A 9,235-nucleotide genomic window follows, 5' to 3' on the forward strand; every position below is an offset into this window, starting at 1 on the left:
TGATGTGATCTAAGCTTTTCATAGTATCATGCAGGATTCAGTTCCCCAGCTTATAAGTATTCCCTCCATTCTTTGTTCCTCAGGAGTGATTTTTTATTTGGCTGTATTAAAACACAAGTTGATCAAATGACCCCACCTTTACAAGTTTGGTCTGTATAACTTGACCTGTCCTCATCATTATTTACCACTTCTCCAATTTTAGCATCATCTGCAAACTTGACCGGCAACAATTCTATGCTTTCTTCCAGAGCATTGATCTTATACATTCTACTGAAAAGGGGCAAGGACCTGGTTTACTAGGGACCTAAGAGCTGGGTGTAGGAGCTCACTGTGTACTATTATGTTAAGATGTCTGTATTTCGGAGTGGTATCTCAGAGAGGGCACTGGCTAGCCCAGCATTAGTGGTCAGTGGCTTCAAGTCCAGCGACTTTGGAGACCTGCCTGTCATGGCAACCCAGCCCCAGCACAATATGCAGTGCATTTACACAATGGGCATAAATCCTGGGGGATACAATGACTGCCTGTTGAACTATACAGATATCCCACCCTAGAGGGTCACTCAGCACCCCTTGGGAATCAGTAAATCAGGCTCTTACCTCTTTTGTGATACCAGATGGATAATGTGCAGGCTGGAAGCAGGTCAATATTCTACAACAGAAATAGAAATTCCCATCTTATTGCTGCAGGAAACTCCAGTGATAAATGACAGATTGAACTGAGGACAGAGCCAGTGCCTTGTGGAAATGAGTGCTAGCAGCAGCAGGAATGCTGTGGGCTGTGTGGAATGCAGGGTGGGCTCCCTCCTCCCTTCAAACCCAAGTCCCTTACACTCTTACCTTAGAGCTTTCTGTGACAGGACGAGAAAGCCTGATCCCAGGGGGCTTTTATAGGCTGTGAGCTGCCTACGCAGCAGCCGCCTCCTCTTTCTTAGGTCAAAACATTTTTGGCAATCTTGGCTCCTAGCATAATTCCCATTCATATTAGATGTGAATGGATATAATTAGACACAGGGCTGGGAATCAATCGCCTCTACATATTTTGACAAGGGAGTTGGGGGACGGCTGGGGAGCTGAAAGGGACTGCCTGGAGTTTGTGCTTTTGGGGATCCTGAAATCAAGCAGAAGAAGAGAGTCCGGAAAGAATCCAGTTCCTGCAATGGGAGACAGCTGATAGCAGAGGGAGCGAGGCACGAGACAGAGAGGGGAAAGAGTTCCAGGGACATGTAGCTGGAGAGGAAATTGGGGTCCCAGGAACAGGGATCTAACAGTGGAAGAGTTTCCCTGGGTCTAGCAGGAAGGAGTCTGGGAATGGGGGCATAGCTGACAGGGCAGGGGACCAGGCAGGATATGGATGTCTGGTGGTTCATGGAGGGGGAAACAGAGAAGAATGTAGTGGGATAGGGAGAAAAGGTGAGGCCAGGATTCATAGATTCCAGGGTCAGGAGGGGAGCAGTGAGTAAAAAAGGGAGAAAGGAATAGCTAGGAGATGGGGGCCAGTGGGGAAAGAGCAGAGAAATGGAAGTCACGAGTCAAGAAACCGGAGGCAGGAGTCCTGAAGAAGGCGGCCACCACAAGAGTGAGTCCAAGGGGAAGGACCCTGGAGACTGTGGATGGGGAGTGTTAAATGGATGCAAAAATTATACATTCTGCTGAAAAGGGGCAAGCACCAGCTACCACCCAAACAGTTATAGGTAGCCAGGTGCCACCAACCCTGATAGGGGGAGGGCACATGCATCCCACATTGTTATGGAGGGAGCAGAAGCACCTCACATTGATATGGGGTCATGTGCATCCCACCATGATCGAAGTGCCTCCTGCTGCTTTATGGGGAGATCAGGTGCACCCCCATTCTTTTGGGGGGGTCAGGTGCACCTCACATTGTTATGGAGGGCAGATGCTTCCCACACCCTTCCTGGGTGTACTGGGGCTCTGGGAGCTGCTTTTGCGTATAGCGCAGACCAACAGAGAGTCCGTCTGTCCCATCTGTCATTCCTCACTTTTCTAGGTGTCCATTTCTATAATAAATCAGGCAAACCGTTGCGTTACTGGGATCAGTGCCTGGAACTGTATCACATCCCAGCGACTCATGGTTCCCAATGCAGGGATCACTGCATATACCCCCATTAGCGCTTCCAGATCGGGCTGCATGCCGCATTAGAGCTGCCTGCCTAGCTGTTCAGCTATGAGAATGAGGAAATTCTTTCCTTCTTTTCTCCCAGCCAGCTGTCTGCCTGGTACAGCACTGTAGTGCTGCAGGAAGGCGAATGAGCCCGTAGGAGCCCTGCAGAGGTCAAGTTTCACATTTGGCCTAAATCCACTTTGAAAATGTGCAGAAGATACTGAGCTCCAAGAACTTAAAGCCTAAGAGCCAGTGCTCAGCAGGTGTAAAATAGCATTGCTTCATTGACTTTGATGGATTTACACCCACTGAGAATCTGGCCCTAAAAATGCTGTAGGATTTCAGCCAGCAGCTCAATCACTATGAGCTGTCCTCACTCCTGTTCTGGAATGAAAAGGATTCAAAACAAACGAAAGCACATGTGTATCTCAGCACACACATACTGCTGACGCCACAGTAACTCTGACACCTGCATAAACCCTAAAACTGGATGAAATTCTTCAGTCAAAAAAAATGTTTTAAACAAAAAATTACTTTTCTCAAAGCCAAAACATTCACAAAAAGCTTTCCATTTTTCAAAGTTTTCAGATTTTTCTTCAAAACTGGACATGTTGAAAAATGTCAGTTTCAGTTTTTGGGGTTGTTTTCCTCTGGACCCTCCATCCCTTAACACTTTCCCTCCCTTTTCCCCCATTTTTCTTTTTGCCTCTGAATTCATTAGAATAAATTATACCTAGGGGCGGGCGAGATGGTGTTGTTTTTTTGCCACTCTGGAAAATTTCCACAATAGCAAAAGGAAAAATGAAACTGACTGTAACTTTCTCAAAGTTGGAGATGTTCTGAAAGTTACAGAGTAGGAAAAGGAAAAATTGGGGCTGAGATTAAAATATTAAATAATGGCAGGGGGAGAACCTCGATATCATATTTTTGTTGCATTCAATGGCAAAAAAGAAAAAAGGGAAAATTAAATGTCAGAAATTGGAAATTTCAGCAATTTGTAAATTACAATTTTCAACATTTTCCAATAAAATATTTCACCAAAAAAATCAATTAAAAATTGTTACATTTTGAACCCCGCAAAATAGAAACATTTTCAAAATTTCTAAATCTTTCACAAAATAGTATGTCTATTTTTCAGTCAGCTCTGATAATCTCCCAGCCCCTCCGGCCCCCACCCCTAGGCCTCCTTTGTATGCCCACCAAACCTACATTCCCACACCACCTACACACAGACAAATATACTGCTGCAGAGACCCACAGGGCCAAAGCCTCAAAGGACTAGAGTCACAAAAGTACTCAGGTGCTTAACTCCGGATTTAGGCTCCAAAGTCCTAGTTTTGGCTCCAAAGAAATCCACAAAACTCCTGCTGAATTCACCTAAATTCACTTGGTGCCTAAGTTTTTGCTGTGAAAGTTCCCCTAGGCACCTACGTTTCTGTCACTGGGCACACTCACTTCTGCCTCCTTCTAGGTGTCTGGATGTCCATCTCCACCCTAGTCCCCAGAATGATGCACAAACCGGGGAAGACAGGCAGCTAGCTGCCTAAGTCATGTGCGGGACTTGGTCCGGTGGGTGTGCATAAGGGCCATCTACTAGACTGAGCATTGCACATGAATTCCCACCAGAGAGCTGGGGCAGAGGAGGAGGACCTCCCTCAGAACTTTTAATGGTTAGGGTGCACCCCCAGAAGAGAGGAGACACATGGGTCAAATCTCCCCTCTGCCTGATGAGAAGAGATTTGCATGGGGATCTGCCACCTTTCAGGTGCATGCCCTAACCACTGCGCTATGGGACTTTTGGATACGGGGCTCTTTTGATCTCGCCTGCTGAAGCTGTTCCACTGCGGATAAATCACTTTAAAACGTCACTGGAGCAGGGGGAATGGATCCCAGCCCTCCCCCATCCTGGGTGAGTGCTCTACCACCCAGCTTTAGACTCACTCTCATGCCTGTGCTTTGTCTGGCAGATCCCTGTGCAAATCCTTTCTCCACTCGGGTGGGTGGGAGACATGAAGTGGGGGTCTCCCCCATCCCAGGTGAGTGCCCTAACCACTGGGCTAAAATGTATGAGAGAAGTCCGCCTCGCCCCCGCTGCCCACTAACACCTACTGCCAAGAGAGAGTCTGCAGTGAGAATCCCAGGCAGAGCAAGGACCTCCCTGCAACCCAGCCTTGGCACCTCTTTCTGAGAAAGGGGCGGGCTTAGAACACACACCTCTTGCTGGCGTCTGCCATTGGCTTGCTTAGGTGACTCCCAGCCTCGCATGCTGCCTTTTGCGACTTGCCGTCTAAGATGCCTATCTCTCCCCATTCATTGTATCGGAGCTTAGGTGCTTAACTCAGGTTTTCTGGATCACAGTGATTTTCTAGACACCTAATGCCTTTTGTGCACTCAGGTCTCTGTTCCTAGATGTAAACATTTACATTTGGCCATACTAAAACATCTGTTGTTTACTTGCTCTGTATCAGTGACCTGTCCTCTTCATTATCTCCCACTCCCCCAATCTTTCTGACATCTCCAAGCTTTATCAGTGATGATTTTATGTTTTCTTCCAGGTCATTGATAAAAATGTTAAATAGTGCAGTGCCAAGAACCAATCCCTGGGGGACCACACTAGAAACACACCTGCTTGATAATGATGCCCTGTTTACAACTGCATGTTCAGATCTGCCATTTAGCCAGTTGTGTGCTGTGTTAATTTTATATCATTTTTGGTTTTTAATCAAAATGTTATACTGTAACAAGTCAAATGCCTCACAGAAGTCTAACTATATTACATCAACACTATTATCTTTATCAACCAAACCCATATGCTCAACAAAAAAAGATATCAAGTTAGTCTGACAAAAACATTTTCCATAAACCCATGTTGATTGGCATTACTTATATTACTCTCCTTTAATTCTTTATTAATAGAGTCCTGTTTCAGCTGCTCCATTATCTTGCCATGGATTGATGTCAGGCCATCAGGTCTATAACTATCCAGGTCATCCTTTACACCCTTTTTAAAAATTGGCACAACATTCGCTTTCTTCCAGTCTTCTGGAACTTCTGCAGTGCTCCAAGTCTTATTGAAAAATCAACATTAATGGTCCAGCGAGCTCCTCAGCCAGCTTTTTTTAAACTATTGGTGCAATTTACCTGGTCCTGCCAATTTAAAAATGTCTAACTTTGGTAGCTTCTCTTTAACATCCTCCAGAGATACTAGTGCAATGGAAAAAAGTGTTATTATTATATAATGAAATTATATCATCTGTTTTTTTCCTTTAAATACAGAACAGAAATATTAATTGAAAACTTCTGCCTTTTCTATGCTATTATTTACAGTTCTAACATTTCCACCTAGTAATAGACCAATTCCATTGTCAGGATTCTTTTTATTCCTAATATATTTTAAAAACTCAAAGTTGTCCTTAGCTTTGCTTGTGTCCTTGTGTCCCTTTAGATCCCTTATCAATTCTCTACAATTCCTAACTCCTGATTTATTTTCCTTACTGTCAACTGCGCCTTTTTTCCATTTGTGTTTATATAACTGTATATATATATAACTTTTATAGCTGCCTTCACTTTCCCTGTAAACCAGATCAGTTTTTTTAACCAGCACAGCCTTCTTCCTCACTTTATCATTCACATTTTTTTGAATAAATTCTTCCTCCCAGCAGACTTGCACCATAATTATTTTCAGCTTTGTGAAATTGGCTCTATTAAAGCACCGAGTGTGTGTGTGTGTGTGTGTGTGTGCGTGCGTGCGTGCGTGCACGCACGTGTGTATATATCTATATTACTGTTCTGGACTTTATTCTGCGTGTACATTATAAATGTGATCAAATCATGATCACTTGTACCTAACCTACAATTAATTTCTAGTTCTGCAATCAGTTCCTTTTTTTGTATTAGGACAAACTATAATAAAGAAATTCTCCAGTGTTGGCTGCAACACTTTTTTAATTAGGAAATTGTCAGCTGTAACGTTTAGAACTGGCAGCATGAGACCTCCAGCATGCGTCTCTCCGATTGAGTCCTCCATGATCACTCAGCTTTTTTCCCTATCCATTATAGATAGGTGCACGAGGAGGCAGTGATTTGGTGGTCCGTAGCAGACACCAACTAATGCCATCTTGTGCTTTATCTGTTAGGACATTGATCCATAACCTTTCAAGATCATTTTCTTCAAAGTTATCAATGACTCCAAAACAGGTTATGTCACTTTTGATGTAGAGTGCCACTCCCCTCCCTTTTGACCACTTGATCTTTCCTAAATAGATTATAACCACTGATTTTAACATTTTGATTGTGCAAAGCATCCCACCAGGTTTCAGTAATACCATGTAGGTCGAAGTGATGCTCATAAATGAGCAATTCCAATTCCCCTTGTTTGTTACTCAGGCTCCTAGCATTAGTGTACAGGCAATTCGTGTCCTTTGGTTTCTTGATTAATTTTTTCTCAACATCTTGATTTTGTGCTGAGTGCTTCCCTTTTTTTACTCTCCTCTTTTGTCCTTGGTTTAACCACTCTAGCCAGCCTGTTCCTGAGGAGATAGGTCTGCCTTCTATTGAGGTTGAGGCCATCCAATCTATACAGCCCCCTATCTGCATAGGAGGAGGACCAATGTACCACAAAACCAAAACCTCCACCCTATATCACTTACTTAGCCAGCATTTCACTTCCAGAGTCTTCTGCTTTCTGTCTTCCTCCACTCATGGGACAGGAAAGATCCCAGAGACGATTATTTGGGCATTTTTCTTCAGCATGCTTCCCAGTTCCCTGAAGCGATCTACTATCTTCAAGATATCTCACAAGCAGTCACTAGTGCCAATGTTAACTGTCACCAACTAACTGGATCCTTGCCCTTTGACTCAAGAGGCCTATCCAGTCTTAGAGGGACATCTCATGTCTTGACTTCAGGAAGGCAGCACACTGTCCTGTTGTCCACCTGTCCTTTGCAGAACGTTCTTCTGAGCATTGAATCTCCAGCAGCAATCGTCTGTCTTCCTTGCACAGCTGGAGAATGCTTTGTGGGCAAGCTTGATTGTTTTACAGGTTGAGCCAAGCTGCTATCCACAGATGGGTCCTGTACATCCCTCCATTCCCTTGGACATGCTGGATTGTTAGAAGTATCCTCCATAGTTCCCATGCTGAGGACCTGGTATCAGTTTGAAACTTCCAGCTGTGTGCAATTCCTCCTGGTCGTCTTCTCTCCGGTGGCCACAGCCTGCCCAATCCTTATCTGTCTGCAGCCATGTAGAATGCCACTGTGACCTCTTGCCTCTAGTGGTTACAGACTGCCAGGCCTCCTCTCTGATTTCCTTTCTCTCCAGTTCCTTGGTGGCCAGCTCCATACTGCCTTGAACCTGGGGTACTGGGGATTCCCAAATATGGCTGTCTAGGAACTCTTCAGCTTCTCTGATTCTCAGTAGTGTCTCAACTTGCCCCTCCAATCCAAGAATCTTCTCCTCCAGCACAGCCATCAACGTGCACTTCATGCACAGAAAATCCCTTCTGGCTTCAGGCAGGAAAGAGAACATGGTCACCACTTTGCAGGCCACCACTACTGTTCCGTCGCTGGTCATCTTGATATCACATCTAGTGCTGAACTTGGAAGGAAAGCTTCTCATACTCCCTCTCTAAACTCCCTCTGAAACTCTCCTGTTTGCTGCCTCTTGTTCGTGGCTCTGGAGTTTGTCTAGCAAGTGACTTTTTATATAAAGTCTTCCCTGCTTAGCTCAGCTGAGCTGTGCCCTTCACCACCAGGGAGTGATTAACCGTTCAGAGACTGCAAACAGCTGGACTGATCAAAGCTCCAAGGGTTACAGCCTCGCAGCCTTTAGCAAGGCACCCTCCTTACCTTGGGGCCCATGGCCCAGCTACACAGCCCGTACAGAGAACAACAAGCAGTCAACCAAACAACCCACAGATAGATCAAATGCACCACTCATCAAGTCCTGCTACCTCCAAGCACAGAGTCTGCAGCTACTCCCTCCAAAACTCTCCTGTTAGCTGCCACTGTTCAACTACTTGGGATGTAAGTGCTGGAAGTAGGAGTGCGGGGGGTGCTGTTACACCCCCCGGCTTGAAGTGGTTTCCACACACGGTTTACAGTTTGGTTCAATGGCTCTCAGCACCCCCACTATAAAAATTGTTCCAGCGCCCCTGTGTTGGGATGGGAAACAAACTGGGAAAAGTCCATCCTGGGATGCACATTGCACTGTACCTGGCCTGGCCTGTAGAACACCTTGTAATCTAACTCCACACACACAAGTGTCCGACCGCGGCCTCCCTGCCGTGCAGCCAGGCCTGGGCAGGGGCCTGCGACGTGTGAGACAGACTGTGAGCATCTCTCGCACCCCAGGGACTCGGTGTGGGGGGCCCTGGGCCAGGGGGCAGCGCTGGGTGTTTTCCTTTCACCTTCCCCATCTTTTCTTTATTTTTTTAATTGGTTTCTTTTTAATAAATTGTATTTTCTTGGAACTATATGCAGTGATCAGTGGGCCAGGGAAGCGCCCAGTGCAGAGAGAGCCCCCCCAGTGTGGGGACACCTTAGCCCCTGTCCTAAGACCTTAGCCCACGACAAGGTGGGGGCTTGATCCCCCAGGAATCCTGGGCCCAGCCTGGTCATGGGGTTACGAGGACCCTCTCACACAGAAGAGTGGGATGCCTTTCTAATGTCCTCTGCTAGGAGATCAGTGAAGGCAGGCCTCTGGGTAAAGGGAGTGAGCGAGGACTCTGATCCTTTTGCTAACCAATTCCACTGGGTAGTGTATGAGCCCGGAAAGCCCCCACAATAGCGGGACCATTGCCCTACTTACACATACAGTGTGAGTCATACAATACACAATACCCAAATGGCCAGACATGGAGCTTGGCATCTGTCATCTCCTACCTGAAAGGAAGATTTCTGTGGTATGGTGACTTGCCTTAGCTCCAAGACCTTAAGAACATACTTTTCAGTATAGATTCAGAACTCCTTAAATATTATCTGTACATGCATTTTGCAATGATTCTGATGACCATGAGGCTACTGGCTCTTGGTAGTGATCTCATATGCCACTCTTTGATCTCATATGCCACCCTCGCTATTATGCATATATCCAACCAAGGGGATCCTTGTACAGCCC

Source organism: Emydura macquarii, unplaced genomic scaffold (genome assembly GCF_026122565.2).
Source record: "Emydura macquarii macquarii isolate MOO-44397 ecotype Brisbane River unplaced genomic scaffold, CSIRO-AGI_Emac_v2 contig_1230, whole genome shotgun sequence".
Lineage (NCBI taxonomy): Eukaryota > Metazoa > Chordata > Testudines > Chelidae > Emydura > Emydura macquarii.